Source organism: Suncus etruscus, chromosome 18, assembly GCF_024139225.1.
Source record: "Suncus etruscus isolate mSunEtr1 chromosome 18, mSunEtr1.pri.cur, whole genome shotgun sequence".
NCBI classification, from domain to species: Eukaryota; Metazoa; Chordata; class Mammalia; order Eulipotyphla; family Soricidae; genus Suncus; species Suncus etruscus.
The window spans coordinates 60,143,989-60,167,370 of record NC_064865.1 but is presented as its reverse complement, the minus strand read 5'-3'; the positions used below and the strand labels follow the sequence as shown (position 1 = coordinate 60,167,370).

Genomic DNA, 23,382 nt, shown 5'->3' with positions numbered 1-23,382 from the left:
TAAACATATCTTATATTCACCTTCTTTCAATAGTTCTTTATTGTCTATATTTTATAGTTCTTATATTTACTTTGATATATTTTATTTTTTATATTTATTTTATGGTTCTAATATTTTATAGCTTTTATATTTACTTGTTTTTGTTTTCTTGATTTGGGGGCCACATAAGTGACACTCAGGAATTACTCCTAGCTCTGCACTCAGAAATCACTCCTGGAAGGCTCAGAGGACCATATGGGTTGCGGGCATTGAACTTGGATTGGCTGCATGCGAGGAAAAAGCCATAACTGCTGTGATATCACTCTGGCCCCCATTTCAAGTATTTCTTTTCCTTCTGGAAGGGAATCTTCATTCTCTTCAGGGTGTTGCCGATTTGTAGCTGTGACTATCACCGACTCACCCCACTCCCACCCCACCCGACCCCCGTGGCATGTGTGTTCGGTTGTAAATGAGAGTATTGAAATAAGACAAGGAATTCTCCATCACTCCTGATTTATGAAACAGGAGGCATCTTTGTGAAATGTGCTCTCTTCACAAATGAAAATATAACTGTATACTCTTAGGAGTTCAAAAAAAATCTTATTTTTGACATTTTGCTGATGTTCAGACCTTTAGCTGGAGGATAAATGAACAGTTCTTTGTTAAAAGCTGTTTCATACCCAACAAGTAGTCATGCATATAATTTTCCAGTGACCTTTCGCGTGACTATATAGCCACATAATTAAGCCAGAAGCTTGAAGAGTGATTTAAGTGACAGGTTTATAAAGGGATCTTCGGTGTAAATACAGTTTTAATTTATAATTATTGCAGGATGAAAATTCCCACGATAGACTGCCGAAGCATCAGCACTGTCAGATTGCCTTAACGAGCAGCCAGGAAGGTTTCTGTAATTAATTTTGTGGTTCTGGTTTCCTTAGCAGAAGGGAAAGGTGTGTGTGTTTGTGTGTGTGTGTGTGTGTGTGTGTGTGTGTGTGTGTGTGTGTGTGTGTGTAGGGGAGGATGGGGGAGATTAGCTCTGTTTCCTGGTGTGTTGTTTGGTGGACGAACCACTCAAGTGCTGCCAGGATCCATGCCACCTCACCCCTTGGCACAGCTGGTTCATGTACATTGGTGATGAGTGGATGGATGGACAGATGGATGGAAAAATAGATTCATGGGCAAATGGTGGGTGGAAATATTTTTTCATGAATGAATGGTGGGTAGAAAGATGGATAGATGGATGGACAGATGTTGTCAAATGGATTTATAGATGGATTAATGGTGGATGGAAATATGGATTCATGAATGAATGGTGTATGGATAGATGGATGGACAGATGGTGGATGGATTTATAGATGGGTGGATGGTAGGTGGAAATATGGATTCATGGATGAATGGTGGGTGGATGGTGGATGAATGGACAGATATTAAATGGATCTATAGATGGGTGCATGGTAGGTGGAAATATGGATTCATGGATGAATGGTGGGTGAATGGTGGATGGAAATATGGATTCATGGATGAACGGTGGGTGGATGGACAGACAGATGGTGGTCTCTCTCCTCACCAAGCCAAACCAAAACTTTTTTTTATTCTCCAGTACAAAGGGAACTGGGCAGGGGAGTGTCAAGTGAGACCAAGATGGGCTTTTACATACCAAAGGGATAAGTGAAAAGGAAAGAGGAAGTTGTTTTGTGGGTAAAATCAGGGTGTCCTTTAACAGGTCGATGTTGGACAGATTGAAGGATGGACGGAGGGTGGCTAGATAGATGCATGCGTAAAGTTCATGTTTCTGGATCAGATTGGGGTTGGAATTAGTTGTAGAATTAGATGATAAATTTAAATAGCTGTAGATTAGATGATGAACTTAAATATAATCCCACCTTCCAAACCAAAACCAAACACCCTCTCCTGGCCTTCCTCCTCATAAGATGTATTTTGGTGTCTGTCTTCACTAGGGCGTGGTGTCTGGAGAAAAGTGAGTTCCTCTCTTAAACTGACCTTAGGTCCTGACCTCAGTTTATCACTGCTTATCACTGCTCCAGAAACGTTCCCATTCCCTCATCCCAAGCCAGCATCTCATGTATCCAAGAAGGATCTTCCACCTGGGACTGATGAAAGAGTTTACCTTCAGCACAGCACACCTCTTGTTGGGTTTCATTAGGTTTCCGGAAATCAACATTTAGCTTTTGTATTTCACTGATAGGATCAATGACAAACAAGCAGAAGTCTGTGCTGATGAAGTAAGACTTATTTGCCAAGATAACTTTACAACATTTTCTTGAAATGCGAAAATTAATATTCACATGGCTATTATGTTCTATTATATTATTGCTTAGTCACAGTGAGCTATTAATTTTTAAGTAGATTCCTTGCCCAACTTCCTTGATGATAGGTCTGGGTTATATTTTACATCTCTGAGGCACTGCCCATTAGAAGCATTTGCTAGAAAGTTAGATTGAGATAAATGGAACGGACGGTTATTGCATCTGTCAGTAAAGCTTTAGTAAGCCTAAACTCAAGGCCAGGAGGATTTTAGAGAATAGGCTGATCCCTTTCTACTGGAGATTCCAGACTAAGAGTTCCAGTAAAGGCCCAAAATCTGGGTGAGAACTCCCAGCCTCAGATTTTTAGTTTCTCTGTTTTCTCCTGTGACAAAGTTTCATTGAAAAATCAGACATAGGGGCCAGAGAGATAGCATGGAGGTAGTGAGTTTGCCTTGCATGCAGAAGGATGGTGGTTTGAATCCTGGCATCCCACACGGTTCCCCGAGCCTGCCAGGAGCGATTTCTGAGTGTAGAGCCAGGAGTAACCCCTGAGCGCTGCCGGATGTGACCCCCAAAAAAAAATTCAGACATAGTAGGATGGAGAGATTTTTTCAGTGGATAAGGTATTTGCAAACAGCTAACCTGGGTTCCATCCCCAGCATCCTATTTTGTCCCCTGAGCACAGAAACAGGAGTCACCCCCCCCCAGCCAGGAGTGTGACTTCAAACAACAAAACTTAAAAAAAGAAACAAAATACAAATTTTTTTTTAAAAATCTGGCATAATAAGAATTAGAATGAGTAATTAACAGTTGAGATGGGGCCGGGCGGTGGCGCTAAAGGTAAGGTGCCTGCCTTCCCTGCGCTAGCCTTGGATGGACTGCGGTTCGATCCCCCGGTGTCCCATATGGTCCCCCAAGCCAGGAGCAACTTCTGAGCGCATAGCCAGGAGTAACCCCTGAGCGTCAACGGGTGTGGCCCAAAAACCAAAATAAATAAATAAATAAATAAATAAATAAATAAATAAATAAATAAATAAATAAAGAAATAAATAGAAGCGGAATCCCAGGACCATGTAGTAAAGGAAGCATGAAGGTTTGTTTGTAAATAATATTTTCAGCTACAGTGAACTGTAGCTGAGTTCCTGTTTGTAAATAATATTTTCAGCTACAGGTAACTGAGACCTTGGGTCTGGATCTTTAAGGACTTTCAATAACATACCTTTCAGTATGTTCTGTTTCCCAGCACATGCATGTACTAATTGAAAGTGACACCTAATTATGAAGTAAAAATTCATTCTGCGAATTCATTGAAAATGTGGAGAAAATTTGCCATGATCAAGCGTCGTCCCTGGCATCCCTCTGATTTATGGCGAACGTGCAGTGAGTTTATTTTCCTGGGCACGTTGAACCCTATTGTATGTCAGTGAGCGTCTCTTTGGCTCTGTTCCCACATGATCACAGACACTTTTTTCCCCCTAAAAGATTTGGTGGTAAATTCCAGTCACTTCTAGAGAATTAAAAGTCCCCAACCAGTTGAGCCCCATCTGATAGTGCTTTGTGAGGAATAGGAGCATTTTTTTTTAACCCTTCTGGCTACATGACAATCCACGAGAATGTCTGATGTTGAATAGCATAAGGAAGGACTTTTCTGGGGCCGGAGAGATAGCACGGAGGTAGGGCTTTTGCCTTGCATGCAGAAGGACGGTGGTTCGAATCCAGGCATCTCCTATGGTCCCCTGAGCCTGCCAGGAGCATTTTCTAAGTGTAGAGCCAGGAGCACTGCCTGAGCACTGCCGGGTGTGACCCAAAAATCCAAAAAGGAAAAAAAAGAAAGGAAGGACTTTTCTGTGTTGAGGTAGCCTGGACCAGAAGCCGTGAACTTGGTGGTCCCAGCCTGCCCACCATTCCCCAGCCCAACTCTCCACACACAGGCTTCCTGAGGCACAGCTACGCTGTCGTGTCCACGGGAACCCCGCAGTTGGCAGCGTCTGAACACTGATGGCCTAACTCCATAGCAGAAGCCGATTCTGCCCCAGCTTGGGCACAAAATTTTCAACTGTCTGTGGTGAAGATCATGTAGACAGAAGGAGGACCCTGACCACAGTTGGGTGTCCCAGACCAGAGACTCCCAGACCTATTTGTCCTGTCTCCCCATTTCTAGAATGAGAAACACAAAGAACACCCTCCTGAAATTCGCCTTCTTAAAGCAAACAAACAGAAAAAAAATTCCTCCCGTTGTGAGCTAGGGTTGTCACTGCCAACCCTCACGCTCATCCAGGCACCCCCAAGAGATCCTATCACGTGCAGTTTGGGATTCATTGACCTGATGAGTTTCTGATAAAGTCAGAGACTCAGGGAAGGTCCTTTGGTCTTTGGAGTGAGGTGGGAAATTGGCAGGTTGACCCAATTGTTTTCTCCTCTAAAAGACACAAATTAGCTCAGGTAAAGGTGGTATGACGTTTCAATGTTTAGCAGAAATAGTTGTAAGGGAAAAGGACTTCCATCGCATGGAGATAGAAATATGGTGTGAAGTAGGTAACTTGGACGATCACTAAGAAGTTGAGAAAAGAAACAAAGCCGTTGAACTAATCCCTAAATCATTTAAAATCCACTGGCTGGACAGGGAAGATAATACTGGGTTTAAGGCACTTGTTTACATGTGACTGAGCCAGGTTCGATTCACGACATCATGTGTGGTACCCCCTAACACCACCAGAAGTGATTCCTGAGCACCGGGATGGCTCCAAAATAATGACAGCAGGAAAAGCCAATGCAGCAAGATAAAAGTTATAAAGTGAATTTGAATGAACCACTCCTAACAGTTTAAGACTGGCTGTTTACAAAGTGACTTGTTATGTTCAGATACTCAATAGGTCCCTCTAAATCCGGTTTCCAGGGTCCCGACCAGTGGCGCAAGCGGTAAGGCATCCACCTTGTAAGCCTAGGACGGACCTTGGTTCGATTCCCTGGTGTCCCATATGGTCCCCCGAGCCAGGAGCGATTTCTGAGCGCATAGCTAGTAGTAAGCCCTGAGGGTCACCAGTTGTGGCCCCCAAACCAAAATCATAAATAAATAAAAATAAATCCCATTTCCAGAAGAAACCAGAGGTGGGTGGGAGTGGTAGTACAGCAAGGAGGGCATTTGCCTTACACACGACCAACCAGGTTCAATCCCCTGATATTCCATAAGGTTTCCTGAGTCGGGAATAAATCCTGAACATCACCGGGTGTGGTCCCAAATCAAACCAAACCAAACCCCCCAAAAAATAATCAAATGCACCTGTTTACACCCAATTTCTACCTCACAGCTGACCTTTCTGAGGCCCATGAACTTGTTGTGGTTTGGGGCTTCAGACTTCTTCAGCTTTTGGCTTCCATGCCAAGGATTTTGCTTCTGGAAATGTCTGGCCATTTATTATCTCAAATTAATCTTCCGATGATTAAAACCAGATCCTTGCGAACATGAGATACTGAAGTCAGAGTCACGTGTGGGAATCGGGGCTTCTAGATTATTCCCTCCACTGGGGCAGCTAACCTGAATCTCTCTAGGACAGTGGTGCTGGCTGCGGGCAGAGAGGTCTGAACAGCGTCTGGTAGGGAAGAACTGAGCATGTGGGAGAGCCTCCCAGGCCTGTAGGTCCCCAAGGACCACCCCTGCGCTCACTCTTTCTGTCAGGTTTTTCCATAGATACTAGAAGGAAAGTACTGGCAGAATAGGTCCCACATGGGCCAGAGTGATAGAGCACAGCGGGGAGGGTACTTTCCTTGCACATAGTCAACCTGGGCTTGATCCCATATCCCATACTGAGGAGTCCCTGAGTGAAGAGCCAGGAGTAACCCCAGAGTGCCACCGGGTGTGGCCAAATAAAAGTCAAAGAAGCAAAATACAAGGCTGCACACAAGAAGATTCCAGCCCTCAGCATTCAAGTCCACCTTGGGACTTGCCCCAAGTGAAGGGCACCCCGAAATCTAAGGACCCTCCTGAGAGCTCTGCTCCTCTCTTGACCAGTGGGGGCTGAAGACTCAAAATCAGGGACGCCCTGATCAGCAGAAGCAAATCAAGGCCGGGCCTGGCAGTCTCCACATCACCTACACTGTTGGTTTGTTTTGTCAGGTCAGTGAATAATGACAGTGCTGGGAGTTCTGATGACAGTAGAGACGAGTGTATCTCTCAACATGAGGCTTGGGGCCAACTGGTAGCATGGTGGTGGTGGGGAGTCATAGGAAGGAAACTGGCCGGAAGATGGGTCACAGCCAGAGAAAGGTTAAGAACCATGATTATGAGGCCGGAGAGATAGCATGGAGGTAAGGCACTTGCCTTGAATGCAGAAGGTCAGTGGTTCGAATCCAGCATCCCACATGGTCTCCTGAGCTTGCCAGGAGCGATTTCTGAGTGTAGAGCCAGGAAGAACCCCTGAGTGATGCCGAGTGTGACCCAAAAACAAAAAAGAACCATGATCAGAGTGAGATAGGATCAGATTGAGACATGGTCAGTGAACCATTATTCAGTCAACCATGGCCAAAATGAACCGATGATCATAGTCAACCATTGGTCAATCAACCATGGCCAAAGTGAACCATTGGCCAGAGTCAACCATTGATCACAGTCAATCATGGTCAGACTAATCCATGCTTGCTGTCATCTCCCAAGAGTGTGAGAACCCTGTTTTGGAAAAATGTCCTTTACCCAAGTTCTTTTCCTGGAAGATGTTGGCTTTTGGGGCTGGGCAGTGTTTTCAGGGCTCAGAGAACCCAGGATGCAAGTGAAGTCTCTGGAAGCTTTTTTATTTCATCCTTGCAGCCGGGAAGCATTTTTTTTCTCTCTGAGTTTGCTTCTCCAAACAATGCACAAATTCTCCCATGTAAAAATGTATTAATGGTCTTAAACAGACTGTCCGCATCCTCAGGCTAACGAGTAACCCTCAATCACGCTGCTATCGAAATATCAGAGGAAAGAGACAGTTCAGCAGCCCCAGAGATGCCTCTGGGGTTCCCGGTCCTGCTGGTACTGGGCGGGTTTTTCAGGGGCCCGTCAGCACCCACTTTTACTGACAGAGACTTGGAGCGGCTGTTGTGAAACAAGGATGAGGTCAGAGTTGGGGGGGGGGGGCGGGCAGGTTTACACAATGTAGATGTCTGGGAGTGGATGGATGGCCGGTCTCCACTCACAGTGACCTCCAGCAGGTTCCAAGGTGCACCCCTCACTCCTGACCCTGACCTCACCCACATTGCTGCCCTGATCATCAGCTGGCAGAGCCCACAGTTGGCTAGGCACTTGGGCAGACCCCAGAACCACCTACTTGCCTACGTCGTCCCTCCCCATACGGTAGATGGACCAGACTGGTCCCGGGAACCACAGAGGGACTTTGAGGTTCTCTGCCGGAGCGTCTGAAGCCAGCCAGTCTGCCCACATGACACCCCAGCAGGGTCCCCCACCCCCCGAAACCACTCTCAGGAAGGGCACCTGGCAGCCCTGAGCTGCTGTTCCTCTCTGCCTCCTGCTCTCAGTCCCAGCCCCTTGTGCAGGCAGTCCTGCTCTGGGCCTCCCTTTCTGTGCTGGGCCCTTCCAAGCCTGACCCAGTGTCCGAGCCCCACTGCTGGGACTCAGCAGTGCCCACTTGCACGGGCCCAACCCGGTCTGAAATTTGGATTCCCCCCCCCCCCCCCTACACACACACTTGTTTCTGGCTCTATGCTCAGGGATTATGCTTGGTGGTGCTCAGAACTTACCCCTACCTGGCTCAGTGCTTAGAATTTACTCATAACTCTGTGCTCAGGGATTACTCCTCGCTCAGTACTCTGGGATCAATTCTCTGGGTACTCAGGACTTACTTCTGGCTCTGTGCTCAGGGATCACTCCTGGTAGTGCTCAGGGGTCCCTGTGCGGTGATGGAATGGAACCAGGCTTAGTCACTTGGAGGGTTGGTCCTTCCCCCTCTTATTCCTTCTCTCTACCCCCAAGTTATGATTTTGGGTGGAAAACTGAGACGGTGGTTACGGTGACATGGAGAAATGTAGGTTCAGTACAGAATTAACCAAGTCTCCTCGACAGCCCTTCCTGAAGCGCGTTGGGTGTGTTCCCTAGTGGATACTGAATTAGGGGGAGGAGGAAAATTGGGGTGAGCGCAGCAGAGGGATGACAGGTTCCTAGTGTAGGGCTCCGAAATATCTTTGAAACATTCACAAAATCTTTCAGTGTTTTCAAAAGGGATTCTCTTTTGTTGTTACTTTTTTTTTGTTTTGTTTCGTTTTTTGTTTGTGGGGTGGAGGGCAAGTCACGGTTTCTGTTTTTGTTTTTGTTTTTTTTTTTGGGGGGAGAGTCACACCCAGCAGTGCTTTGGGCTTATTCCTGGCTCTGTGCTCAGAAATTACTCCTGTTAGGCCTGGAGGACCATATGGGATACCAGGGATCGAAACCAGATCAGCTTTGTACAAGCCAAGCTTTCTCCAGTGTACTGTCTCTCCGGCCCCTACCCACGCACACTTTTAATGGGCTCAAATTGGGGTGTGGACGTTTTGCACAGCTTAGATGCAAGCCCAGAGCTGACACCTGCTTCGTGAGTGGCCAGTCCAGTTTCAGTTCCGAACCTCGGTTTGCTCATCCATAGAAGGGGCTTCTCAGTTCTGGGCTTGGAGGAAGTAGTGAACGTGAAGTGATTTTCCTGTGGTGATTATCCGCCTCCCCCGACTGATAATCAAGGGGGAAATTAATGAAGGGAGAGGTGAATTGTGTTTCCTGTCCAGATAAAGCTGGTCTGTTTTGCCGGGCTCTGTAATTGGTAATTAGGGCTGATAAGGCGCCTTGAGTAGAATCTGAGGAGAGGGAGCAGGAGGGCGGGACTGGGGCTGATTGGCACTTCTGCTGTGCGTGTAGGGGTGTGGGTGGGGGTCCAGTTCCTGGGACTTGAGTGGAACTGGAGTTTCCCGGGACCCTATGCTGCCCGGGCTCACTCGTATAGATACGAATATGAAAATACTCATACACTATGCCTTGAAGACCAACCCCAGTATATAGCCTGGGGGTGCTGCCTCGAAGGAAGCAGGCAGGAAATTCTTCTGTCCCCCAATAGGTACTTGACCTTTAGACCTTGTTTGCTAGTTTGGTTCGAAACATCGGCCACAAGGGAGAGCAGCCAGGCAGTGAGATGAGACCTTAGGCCTGATCTGCTCTCGTGTGTGTGTGTGTGTGTGTGTGTGTGTGTGTGTGTGTGTGTGTGTGTGTGTGTCTGCCTGCCTGTCTGTCTTTGTGTGCCTATATTGTATTTGTCTCGGTGTGGTGTCTATGTCTATGTGTGTGAGCATCACACACTGGAAGGCGCTTCAGGCATGCACTTTGCCTCCCCATCATCTCCTGGGCCCTTTTTTGTTATTTTTCCTGAAGTCTGTGAGACTGGACCTAGAAACTGGGGGATCCTCCTCTGGGGATCAGATTACAGAGGGAGCCTGTGAGTCTGGAAACATCCAGGGGCTGTGGGGGAGAAGCCTGGTGCCCAGCCCTACTCCCCACCAGCACCAAGGGCCCCTCCCCAGCTCTCGCATCTGTGAGATGTGATTGGAGCACTTGGAGAGGAGAGTTTTGCTGATGTTGCCCATGACCTTGGTTCCTCCCCGGAGCTGATGCCAAGGGCATGAGGCCTCTGCCTGCAGGCCCAGGGCTGATTTACCATTTCTCCAGCCACTCTGGGACTGTTGGGACACAAGCTTGGGGGAGGGGGGTGCGAGTCAGCAGAAATCAGCCTTAATGCCCCATGACCTTCCCCCTCCCAGACCCAGGCTGGCGGAACCCACTACCTAACGAATACATCGGGCAAGTCCCACTGGGTCTTCCTGAACTTGAGGCTCAACAGACCTTTCCTCCGGCCCCCGTAAAGTCCAGGTTTCACGAGCGTTTCCAGGAATTGTTCTCCAGGCTTTCCTGGCCCAGACAGACCCTGGCTGGGGACGGGGACCACCAGCTTTCCCAGCCCCGCTGCCGGCTGACTGTTGGTGCTTTGTCTGAGGGGCCAGCGCTCTCACAGCCCAACTTTACAAATGTTTCTGAGTTGAAAGTTCTTCTCTGGGTGGAGAGGCAGGACTTGGGGAGGGGGGGTCAGAGTAACCCGGAATGAGATTCGATCCCGAAAGGAAAGGGCTTGCTGCTCCAGTCACCCAGAACTGTCTTGGGAGAGGGAAGAGGCTCAAAGTCCCACGCCCACCCACCCCTGTGTTAAAGAAACATAGGTGAGGGGGGCTCGAGACATAGCCAGGACCTAAGGAGCCTGTTTGACATGCAGCCCACCTGGATGTGATCCTTGGCACCCCTAAGTTCCCCCTGAGCCCATCAGGAGTGAGCCCTGTACATATAGCCAAGAGTAAGCTCTGAACTTACTCCTACCAGGTATAACCCAAAAGCCAAACAAATATTTTAGCAAATGGTATTCAGTTATTTTTTAAATATATATTTTATTTAAACAACTTGATTACATACATGATTGTGTTTAGGTTTCAGCAGTGTAAAGAACACCACCCATCACCAGTGCAACATTCCCATCTCCAATGTCCCAAATCTCCCTCCTCCCCACCTGACCCCCACCTGTACTCTAGACAGGCTTTCTATTTCCCTCATACATTCTCATTGTTAGGATAGTTCACAATGTAGTTATTTCTCTAAGTAAACTCATCCCTGTTTGTGGTGAGCTTCATGAGGTGGGCTGTAACTTCCAGCCCTCCTCTCTTTTGTGTCTGAAAATTATTATTGCAAGAATGTCTTTCATTTTCTTAAAACCCATAAATGAGTGAGACCATTCTGCGTCTTTCTCTCTCTCTCTGACTTATTTCACTCAGCATAATAGATTCCATGTATAGGAAAATTACATGTATAGGAAATTACATGTATAAATTACATGTATAGGAAAATTTCATGACTTAATTTCTCCTGACAGCTGCATAATATTCTATTGTGTATATGTACCACAGTTTCTTTAGCCATTCATCTGTTGAAAGGTATCTTGACTGTTTCCAGAGTCTTGCTATGGTAAATAGTGCTGCAATGAATATAGGGGTAAGGAAGGGATTTTTGTATTGTATTTTTGTGTTCCTCGGGTATATTCCTAGGAGTGGTATAGCTGGATCATATGGGAGCTTGATTTCCAGTTCTTGGAGGAATCTCCATATTGCTTTCCATAAAGGTTGAACTAGACGGCATTCCCACCAGCAGTGGATAAGAGTTCCTTTCTCTCCACATCCCCGCCAACACTGCTTGTTCTCATTCTTTGTGATGTGTGCCAATCTCTGTGCTGTGAGGTGGTACTTCATAGTTGTTTTGATTTGCATCTCCCTCATGATTAGTGATGTGGAGCATTTTTTTCATGTGTCTTTTGGCCATTTGTATTTCTTCTTTGTCAAAGTGTCTGTCCATTTCTTCTCCCCATTTTTTGATGGGATTAGATATTTTTTTCTTGGAAAGTTCTGTCAGTGCCCTGTATATTTTGGAGATTAGCCCCTTATCTGATGGTGATCAGTGGGTAAATAGTTTCTCCCATTCAGTTGGGTGCTCTTGTATCCTGGGCGCTATTTTCTTTGAGGTGCAGAAGCTTCTCAGCATAATATATTCCCATCTGTTAATCTCTGCTTTCACTTACTTGGAGAGTGCAGTTTCCTCCTTGAAGATGCCTGTAGTCTCAATGTCCTGCAGTATTTTGCCTATGTGTTGTTCTGTATATCTCATGGTTTCGGGTCTGATATCGAGGTCTTTCTTCCATTTGGATTTTAGCTTCGTACATGAGGTTAACTGGGGGTCTAAGTTCAAGTTCAATTTTTTGCAAGTGGCTAGCCGGTTGTGCCAACACCACTTGTTGAAGAGGCTTTCTTTGCTCCATTTAGGATTTCTTGCTCCTTTATCAAAAATTAGGTGATTGTATATCTGGAGAACATTCTCTGAGTATTCAAGCCTATTCCACTAATCTGAGGTCCTGTCTTTATTCCAATACCATGCTGTTTTGATAACTATCACTTTGTAGTAAAGTTTAAAGTTGGAAAAAGTAATTCCCCCTATATTCTTTTTCCCAATGATTGCTTTAGCTATTCTAAGGTGTTTATTGTTCCAAATGAATTTCAAAAGTGCCTGATCCACTTCTTTGAAGAATGTCATGGGTATCTTTAGAGGGATTGCATTAAATCTGTACAATGCTTTGGGGAGTATTGCCATTTTGATGATGTTAATCCTGCCAATCCATGAACAGGGTATGTGTTTCCATTTCCGCCTGTCCTATCTTACTTCTTGTAGCAGAGTTTTATAGTTTTCTTTGTATAGGTCCTTCACATTTTTAGTCAAGTTGATTCCAAGATATTTGAGTTTGTGTGGCACTATTGTCAATGGGGTTGTTTTCTTAATGTCCATTTCTTCCCTATTATTATTGGTGTATAGAAAGGTCATTGATTTTTGTCGGTTAATTTTGTAACCTGCCACATTGCTATATGAGTTTATTATTTTTAGAAGCTTTTTGATATAGTCTTTAGGGTTTTCTAAGTAGAGTATCATGTTGGCTGTAAACAATGAGAGCTTGACTTCTTCCTTTTCTATCTGGATTCTCTTGATATCTTTTTCTTGCCTGATCCCTATAGCAAGAACTTCCAGTACTATGTTGAAGAGGAATGGTGAGAGTGGACAGCCTTGTCTTGTGCCAGAATTTAGAGGGAAGGCTTTTAGTTTTTCTCCACTGAGGACAATATTTGCCTCTGGCTTGTGGAAGATGGCCTTAACTATATTGAGAAAGGTTCCTTCTGTTCCCATCTTGCTGAGAGTTTTGATCAAGAATGGATGTTGGACCTTATCAAATGCTTTCTCTGTGTCTATTGATATGATCATGTGATTTTTATTTTTCTTGTTGTTGATGTTGTGTATTATGTTGATAGATTTATGGATGTTAAACCAGCCTTGCATTCCTGGGATGAAACCTACTTGATCATAGTGGATGATCTTCTTAATGAGGCATTGAATCCTTTTTGCCAGGATTTTGTTGAGGATCTTTGCATCTGTGTTCATCAGCGATATTGGTCTGTAATTTTCTTTTTTTGTAGCATCTCTGTCTGGTTTAGGTATCAAGGTGATGTTGACTTCATAAAAACTATTTGGAAGTGTTCCTGTTTTTTCGATTTCATGAAGGAGTCTTGCCAGGATTGGTAGTAGTTCCTCTTGAAAGGTTTGAAAGAATTCATTAGTGAATCCATCTGGGCCTGGGCTTTTGTTTTTGGGCAGACATTTGATTACTGTCTTAATTTCCTCAGTAGTGATGGGGGTGTTTAGATATGCTACATCCTCTTCATTCAACCATGGAAGATTTTAAGAGTCCAAGAATTTATCCATTTCTTCCAGGTTCTCATTTTTAGTGGCATAGAGTTTCTCAAAGTAGTTTCTGATTACCCTTTGAATCTCTGCCATATCAGTAGTGATCTCTCTTTTTTCATTCCTAATATGAGTTATCAAGTTTCTCTCTCTCTCTCTCTCTCTCTCTCTCTCTCTCTCTCTCTCTCTCTCTCTCTCTGTTAGTTTTGCTAGTGGTCTATCAATCTTGTTTATTTTTTCAAAGAACCAAATTCTGCTTTCGTTGATCTTTCAGATTTTTTTTCGTGTTTCCACTTCATTGATTTCTGCTCACAGCTTTGTTATTTCCTTCTGTCTCCCTATTTTTGTTTCCTTTAGTTGAGTACTTTCTTATTCTATGAGCTGCGTCATTAAGCTATTCATGTATGCCCCTTCTAATTTCCTGATGTGTGCTTGCAAAGCTATAAATTTTCCTCTCAGTACCACTTTTGCTGTGTCCCATAGGTTCTGATAGTTTGTGTCTCCATTGTCATTTGTTTTCAGGAAGGTTTTGATTTTCTTTTTGATTTCATCTTGGACCCACTGGTTATTCAGTATTAGGCTGTTTAACTTCCAGGTATTAAAGTTTTTCTTCTGTGTTCCTTTCTGGTTCACCTATAATTTCTGGGCCTTGTGGTCAGCGAAGGTAGCCTACACAATTTCTATCCTCTTGATATTATGGAGGTATGTTTTATGTGTTAGCATGTAGTCTATCCTGGAGAATGTCTCTTGTACATTAGAGAAGAATGTGTATCCAGATTTCTGGGGGTGGTGTGTCCTATATATATCAACTAAGTCTCTTTCTTCCATTTCTCTTTTCAGGTCTAGTATATTCTTTGTTTGTTTATTTGTTTGTTTGTTTGGTTGGTTTTAGGCCCCACCCGGCTTTGCTCAGGGGTTACTCCTGGCTGTCTGCTTAGAAATAGCTCCTGGCAGGCACGGGGGACCATATGGGACACCGGGATTCGAACCAACCACCTTTCAAACACCGCTGTGCTATCTCTCCGGGCCCTCTAGTATATTCTTGTTGGGTTTCAGTCTGGTTGACCTATCAAGTGTTGAAAATGCCGTGTTGAGGTCTCCCACAATTATTGTGTTGTTATTGATATTATTTTATTTTATTTTTTTTGTGGCTTTTGGGTCACACCTGGCAGTACTCAGGGGTTACTCCTGGCTCCATGCTCAGAAATTGCTCCTGGCAGGCATGGGCGACCATATGGGACGCCGGGATTCGAACCGATGACCTTCTGCATGAAAGGCAAACGCCTTACCTCCATGCCATCTCTCTGGCCCCTATTGATATTATTTTTAAGATTTGTCAACAATTGTATTAAATATTTTGCTGGGCCCTCATTCGGTGCATATATGTTTAGGAGAGTGATTTCTTCCTGCTGTACATATCCCTTGTTTAATACAAAATGTCCATCTTTGTCCCTTACAACTTTCCTGAGTATAAAGTTTGCATCATCTGAAATTAGTATGGCCACAACAGCTTTTTTATGGGTGTTGTTTGCTTGGATATTTTCCTCCAGCCTTTTATTTTGAGTCAATGTTTGTTCTGACTATTCAGGTGTGTTTCTTGTAGGCAGCAGAAGGTTGGATTGAGTTTTTTGATCCATTTAGCCACTCTGTGTCTCTTAACTGGTGCATTTAGTCCATTGACATTGAGAGAAATAATTGTCCTGGGATTTAGTGCTATCTTTATATCAAAGTTTGGTGTGTCTGTTGGCCAGTCTTTTTTTTTTTTTTTTTGGTTTTTGGGCCACACCCGGTGACGCTCAGGGGTTATTTCTGGCTATGCACTCAGAAGTCGCTCCTGGCTTGGGGGACCATATGGGGCACCGGGGGATTGAACCGTGGTCCGTCCTAGGCTAGTGCAGGCAAGGCAGGCACCTTACCTCTAGCGCCACCGCCTGGCCCTGTTGGCCAGTCTTGTCTTAAAGTAGGTCTTTCAGTTTTTCTTTTGAGACTGGTTTTGAGTCTGTACAGTTTCTGAGCTGTTGTTTGTCTGTGAAACCCATTTGATGCTCAGGGGTTACTCCTGGCTAAGCACTCAGAAATTGCTCCTGGCTTGGGTAGAACCATATGGGATGCCGGGGGATCGAACCGTAGTCCTTCCTTGGCTAGCACTTGCAAGGCAGACACCTTACCTCTAGAGCCACCTCGCCGGCCCTTTTAATGATGTTCTTGACCATTGATTCTTCCTGGAGATTTTCTTCCTGGGTCTCTGGGACTCCATTGATTCTTAAGTTGTTTCTGTTGAACTTATCATAGACTTCTATTTTCATCTGTTCCCATTCTTTGAGTAATTTTTCCATTGTTTGATCATTTGCTTTAAGGCTTTTTTCCAATATCTTCTGCTGTATGGAGTTGTTATTCATCTCATCTTCCAGTGTACTAATTCTATCCTCAGCTGCTGTTAACTCGTGGGAAAGCTCATCCATGTTTTTCTTCAATTCATCTACTGAGTTTTTCAGACCTGTTATTTGACCTGAAATTTCAGTTTGGAGTTTTCTCATTTCTATCTTCATATTCTCTTGGTTCTTATTAGTGTTCTCTTCTATACTTTCTTTGAGTTCTTTGAACATCTTCCATATTTCGACTCTAAACTCCTTTCTGAGAGACTGACTAGTTGGTTGGCTGTGTTCTGGTCATCTGAATTGCCGTCTTCATTCTCTATGTCTGGTACTGGCCTGCATTGTTTCCCCATTGTCACACTTGTATTGTGGGTTTTTCTACATGTTGTGGTTGTATTCATTGGCTAAATGATGTGCGCTGCCGAGTAGTGAAGTGGAGAGGCCACACTCCTCTGGCTCCTCCCTCTCTGGGCATATCAACTCAACTCCAGGGAAGGCTAGCCGTGTGCAGATGAAGCCACACACAGGATGAAATCAGGCCAAGAATGCAGCACAGCACAGGAGACAGTCAGAGATAGGTGCTGACATCTGAGTTCCAGCTGAGTTCAGCGGCTTCCCCCTTTCTGGGCGTATCAACTCCGGTATTCAGTTATTAACATCTTAAATAATTCTACCAAACCTGTATGGTATCTTTTTTTTTTTCTTGAGACACACTAAGGGCGCCACTAAGGGTTTATTCCTGCTCTGTGCTCAGAAATTGCTTCTGGGAGGTACGGGGGAATATATGGGATGCCAGAATTTGAACCAATGTCGGTTCTAGGTTGGCCTCTTTCAAGGCAAACACCCTACCACTGTGCTTTCTCTAGCCCAGAAATCTATTTTTTTTCTATTGCTTTAATGTAAGCACCATGGCTACAAAATTGTTTATTGTTGGTTTTCTATTATCCCATGCACATCAGCCTTCACCACCAGCGCATCATTCCCGCCATTGATTTTCCCATTTCCCATTCCTCTATCACCCTGCCTGTCTCTATGTCTTTGGGGTAGGCAATTTGCTTCTCTCTCTCTCTCCTCTCTCTCTACCTCTCTCTCTCTCCACTCTCACTCTTTCTCATTTCCCTCTCTCTTTCCCCCCTCTCTGCCTTTCCCTCTCTCTATTCTTTTCCCCCCTCTCTCTTTCTCTGTCTTTCTTTCTCTGTGTGTCTGTCTGTTTGTCTCTCTCTCTGCATGGTGGTTTGCTTTATTGTCAGTGAGGGGTGCCTTGAGGTGCTTAAAGGGGAGAAAGGGAGATCTTTTGAATTGGAAAAAAAAAGGAAAAGAAACATCCATTGGGGAAGAAGAAGTTGCCCAGTGGCTGAGGGGTGCAGGGTGGCTGGGACAAGACTATCGAATCCACAAACAGTTCCCATTCTGATGAGTGTTGAACTACTTTTTTTGTTTGTTTGTTTTGGGGCAACACCTGGTGACGCTTAGGGGTTACTTCTGGCTATGTGCTCAGAAATTGCTCCTGGCTTGGGGGATGGTATGGGATGCCAGGGGAGCAAACCTCAGTCTGTCCTAGGCTAATGCTACCACTCCAGCCCCATTTTAAACCACTTTTAGATGTTGGAACATTGTGACCCAAAGGCGAGCAAGAAAAGGAAAGAGAAAGAAAGGTCGGTGAGGATCAGCAAGGAATCCCCTCTGACCCTGGGGCCTCTGAAACCCTAACCCTGAGCTTGTACAAAAAGAAACAAACCCCCAGCATGCACACACCACCTCCTGGTTATGGGGTGCAACAAGTTTTTTTGTTGGGGCCAGGATGTAACAACACAATTGAGGGGCTGGGGAGATAGCACAGCAGTAGGCCATTTGCCTTGCACATAGACGACCCAGGACAGACCCAGGTTTGATCCCCAGCGTCCCATTTGGTCTCCTGAGCCTGCCAGCAGCGATTTGTGAGCACAGAGCTCACCCCCCCAAAAAAAGTCCACAATCAGTGGTGTAGGCAGCAAACCTAGCTTGATCATGGGCACTGGATAGGAAGTCCTCACCCCACCCCCAATAGCAAACCAATAGCAAACCCCGCTTAGAGTGTGACCCCCAAACAAGGAAACCATGAGCACCCTTGGAACAGTACTCTTGTGAGTACATAATCTCCCCTCCAACCTTTTCCAGAACCTTCTCCCCACCCCCATCACACACCCCTCAGAAATCCTGGGAAGACTTGTGGCCCCCGATCCTATAGGCACGCCCAGGCCCTCTGACTTGTGGCATGCTTGGTAGGACTCTGAGAGTGCGCAGATGTCAGTCCGCACCGTTAGGTACACACACACACACACACACACACACACACACACACACACACACACACACACACACACACACACATTCTCATGGGGTCACCCACCTCCTCGTCAGCTGGCTGACCCCTGACCAGCACCACGTTGGCCAGCTCGTCCAGGAACCACCTTCTGTTTTCTCACTCGCTGCCCGCCTTGGTGGTCCAGACCAGGGTCGGGCCTGGGAATCCCACCCGCGTGTCAATGGATCCCAAATGTGCCCTTTCATCCATGCCCCCCACGGACCGGCCGGGCCGTAGCCGCTCCCTCACCCTGTCACCGTGATTGAGAGATTCTCGGTTTATGACTTCCTGGAGCTAACGGCCAAGGCCCCCCCAATCAACCCAGAGGTTTGGAATAACATGGAGGCCCATGGGGGCGCCGGAGGCTGTAGCCATGCAGGGTATAGGGTTCAGGGCTTGGAAGTCTGGGTGCCTGTCCTTCCCCCCACCAGGGGGAATTCAGTCTTGAGGTGTCTTCTTTTGTTTTGGGGCCACACCCGGAGATACTCAGGGCTCACTCAGTCCTAATGATGCTCGGGGGAACCATATGGAATTCTGGGGATCGAACCCTGATCAGCTGCACACAAACCAATGTCCTCCCTGCTGTGCTATTGCTCTGGCTTTTTTGGGGGGAGGCACACCAGGGCTCGGGGACTCTATGCAGTGCTGGGGTTCACACCCAGATTGCCCATATGCCAGGCCAGGGTTTTTTTTTTTTAATTATGTTATTTTATTTTATTTTGTTTTTTGGGGTGGGTTTTTTGTTTGTTTGTTTGTTTGGTTGGTTGGTTGGTTTTTGGGCTACACCCGATGGTGCTCAGGTTTTACTCCTAGCTCTGCTCCACGAATCACTCCCGATGGGCTCTGGGGGACCCTCTGGAATGTCGGGGATCCATAGAGGGAACTTGTTTTGAATTTGCCCCACCAGAAGGGGGTGTTGCTGGGATCTGGTGGGTACCTCCAAATGTTGTCGCAGTACACAGGTCAATAGAAAGGCAATATTGTCCAGGCTCCAGTGTCCAGAGCAGCAGAGCAGAGGGACCCCGAAATAAGGGTCTGTGCAATTTATTGAACTTCCCTCCAGATTGCAGAGAGCAGTGAGGTCTGAGCCTCACCCGGCAACAAGCCCTTAGCTCTCTCCAGCACATCACACACCCCACAGCGCAGCCTGAAAGGCCTGTTGTCGGGCCACCCCAGCCGCACCCCGAGTCCCCGCAGCTAAATGGTGTTGTTCTTGGCAGGAGTGGGAGCCCGGGCGGCCCCTCTCTCTGATCTCCATCGTGCTCAGTCAGCCGTGACCTCCCATGGCCCCCTTCCCGCTGCACCCTGTCTGTGGGGCAGGACCCCAGCCCCTGCCTCCCAGGGTCGCTTGGGGTTCAGGGAAACGGGAACCAGCTCTCTGTCCCTATATGCAGCAGCCACACGCTTTGAAGCTTTATCTGCCTCAAGCAGGAAAAAAAAATCTCACTCTGAAGGATTTCAGTGGGCTGGGGCTGTGCTCAGGGCTTACTCCTGGCTCTGTGCTCAGGGATCTTGCCTGATCATGATCGGGGGTACCCTATAGGGTGCTGGGGATCAAACCCAGGTGGACCACGTGCAAGGCAAACGCCTTCCCCACTGCAGGCTGTTCTGTGGCTCAGCCCCAGGGGATGTGATTTTTATTATTGATGCGGCGGCAGCTTCAAGGGTGGCTGGTTGGATGCTGAGGTGGGTCATGAGGCGTGTGTGTGTGTGAATAGTTTGTGCTTACAAACTCATGCACACAGAGACACACACATTCAACTCACATCCACACATAGTCATAGCCACAGGTATGTATTCACGCAGTCACATACATACTCACAGCTATAGACTCATATGCTTACACCCACACGGACACACTCACATTTTAGACATTCACCCCCATTTACACACTCAGATGCACACTTATCCACAACTCAGACACACACACAGTCACACACATTCCCACGTGCAGTCACTCATTTCACACACTCGCTCACACATATACTCGATAGCTTCCCAGGAGTTCCCCTGCCCACATGTGGACAGAAGCATGAGAGAAAAGAACAGGACAGAGACATCACAGGGTTCGGGCACTTCATCTGTCTCGCGTGAGGCCCATCCTGGATCCCCCCTGGCACCATAAATGGGCCAGGAACCAACTCTACCCTCTAAAGATGCTCTGACTCCATTCAAATTCATCGCCCTACCCCCCTTTCTAAGCTAGTGATGAGGTGAGGAGCCCCCTTTCTTCACCTTCCCCCCAACACTAGTCTACGTTGATCTCAGATAGCTCCCCACACTCCTGGCAATGAAGTGTCTTCTCTTCACCCACTGGTGTTTCCTTGAAGATAAGACACTTTCCTGAGCTGCCTGTTAGACCTTCTCTGGACAAGAGTCTCCTCGGGTTTTTGGCTTTTTTTCAATTATTCTTCATTATTGTTTTCTTTTGGAGCCACACCGAACAGTGCTCAGGACTCACTCCCGGTTCTGTCTGTGCTCAGTGATCCCGCCTGGCAGAGTTTGGGGGACATTAGCAGCATACCAGGGAGATGGAGCCCAAGTTGGCTGAGTGCAAAGCAAGCATCTTTCCGAGGTCCTGTCTTAGTGGGCCTCGTGGAAATCACTGTCCCTTGGAAATCCTCTTTGCTTCCTTGCAAGTGTTCTGGGATGCACCGAAGTTCTCTTCAGGTTTGCTGAAGTTTTTTGTGCATCCCTCTGTTGGGAGGCGGGTTCTTTGAGTTTGGCTGGATGGTCCGCAAAAGCTTGGCCCATCCAAGGCCAAGAAGATTTCTCCTGTTTTTCAGTCAATTGTGTAGATGTTCTTCTCTCCGCTAGGAGCCTTGATGGTGTTAGGGTACGGGTATACCCACCTAAATTCGGGTTTATAGTTCTTCATGACACGGTGCTGGAATTTTTTCACCAAAAATAGCCATTTCCCGTGATCTATTTCAGCATCTTTGTTCAGAAGCCAGTTCACCATAAATGTAATGGCTTTTTTGTTCGTTTGTTTTGTTTTAACTCCATTCAATCTACCCACTCTCCTTATCCCAGTTCACACATACAAATTCAGAAATTATATTTTCTAACCGGTCAGTGCACTTCTCTGACTTTTAGAGATTAGCTGTTCTCAGTCTGTTGATTTTCCCTGTGGGATTTTAGGATCAGCTAATTAATTTCTGCATTCCCCACTCCTAAAAACAAAATTAAAAAGCCAAGCAGAATTTTTTGTGAGGGGTTGCACTAAATCTGTAGAAGGAGGATAGCACCTCCCTCCTGCATTGTTTCACCCAAGCCCACAAACAGAGTCTTTTCACATTTCCATCCCCTCTCCTCTTTTCCACCACAATGATTTTGTAGCACTCTAAAAGTGAGATGTGCTTTTGGGGGGGGCGTGAAAGATGTCCCCCCATCCTCTCTCCTCTTCAGTGCTATTGTAAATGGAGCCACTCTCTTCATTCTTCAAATGAATTTTGTTTTGTTTTGTTTTGGGGCCACACCCGGTGACGCTCAGGGGTTACTACTGGCTATATGCTCAGAAATTGCTCCTGGCTTGGGGGACCGTATGGGATGCTGGGGATCGAACCCAGGTCTGTCCTGGGTCAGCTGTGCCATCGCTCCAACCCCCTCTTCAAATGAATTTGAAAAGTGCTTCCATATGTCTGACAAATTGTCTTCAGAGAGGCTGAAGATAATTTTTCAAAAGTTGACCTTCTGGGTTTTCACTCCTCCTCACTCGGGGCTGTAGTTTGGAGGGGGACAGAGTTGAGTCATGAACAAGCAGGGCTGGGACCTCACAGTCATTCTCTCTAGTCCCATCACCTGCACAGGTGTGGAAGGAGGGACCAGGAACAGGAAGTACAAGGATGAGGCGGGACCCTTCTTCCACTGCTCACTCACTGGGAGTCCAGGACACGACCCACCCCTGCTTATTTTTGGGGGGAGGGGGTCACACCCAGCAGCGCTCACTGGGAGTCCAGGACACGACCCACCCCTGCTTATTTTTGGGGGGAGGGGGTCACACCCAGCAGCGCTCAGGGGTTACTCCTGGCTCTATGCTCAGAAATCATTCCTGGGGGCCGGGGAGGTGGTGCTAGAGGTAAGGTGTCTGCCTTGCGAGCGCTAGCCAAGGAAGGACCAAGGTTCGATCCCCTGGCAAGCCACATGGTCCCCCCAAGCCAGGGGCGATATCTGAGCGCTTAACTAGGAGTAACCCCTGAGCATCAAATGGGTGCGGCCCAAAAAACAAACAAACAAACAAACAAAAAAGAAATCATTCTAGCAGGCTTGGGGGATCATATGGGATGCGGGGATTCAAACCGCTGTCCTTTTGCATGCAAGGCAAATGTCTTACTCCATGCTATCCCTCTGGCCCCCTGCTTATCTTATTTCTTATCAGGTGGACAACACCTAGAATTTTTCTTAGCTCTGTGCTCAGGAGTGGTCCCTGACGGTGTTCAGGGGCCCACATGCCATGTGGGGATCGAACCTTATCTGCAGAAGGCAGAGCAAGTGCTCAGACCCTGTGCTCTGTCTCTGTGACTTTGCAGTTGTCCTGTGCTGAATTGTTGGGGAGCCCAGTTGGCGGTGACACCAGATTATCTCTCCGTGACACAGAGCTGCCTTGTGAGAAATAGTCTATGCGCTGCATGGACTGAGCCAGTCATGGGCTCTCTTTGTGATCCACGTCAAAAAGGTCTCTTCTCCTCCCTCCCTTTTGTTCGGAGACTGCAGGAGCTGAGAACTGAGGCCTTCAGGTCCCATCAGCCCTTGATGCCAACCCCGTTTCCAAATGACCCCCCCACAGAGAGCCACTCTGACCCTGATTCTCAGCCTGCTTGGTCTTCTGGAAGCCAGGCAATTGTATGCATCCAAGGAAGGAGCTTAGCATAGCGCTCAGGCTGTGGGCATCAGCTATGGGGTAGTGCCAGGGGCTGGAAAGCTGGTGCCCACCTCTGAAACTGCCTCACCTGTTCCCTTCACTTGCCCCCTTTCCTGGCTGTGCCTAGTTGTCTCTGCCCTTGCTAACTTCTCAGCTCCAACTGGCCAACTCTGTCTCCCCAATCTCTTTGCTCAGAGTCGGGGCTGCAGCTCTGGCCAGTACAAGCCCTGGTT

The 23,382-nt window shown here is 46.8% G+C and overlaps 1 protein-coding gene across 1 annotated transcript in view; it reads left to right on the top strand.

Annotated features, from left to right (window-relative positions):
• GMDS (GDP-mannose 4,6-dehydratase) overlaps nt 1-23,382 on the top strand; it is a 391,193-nt gene that overhangs the window by 103,975 nt on the left and 263,836 nt on the right. The gene's annotated exons all lie outside the window — the stretch shown is intronic.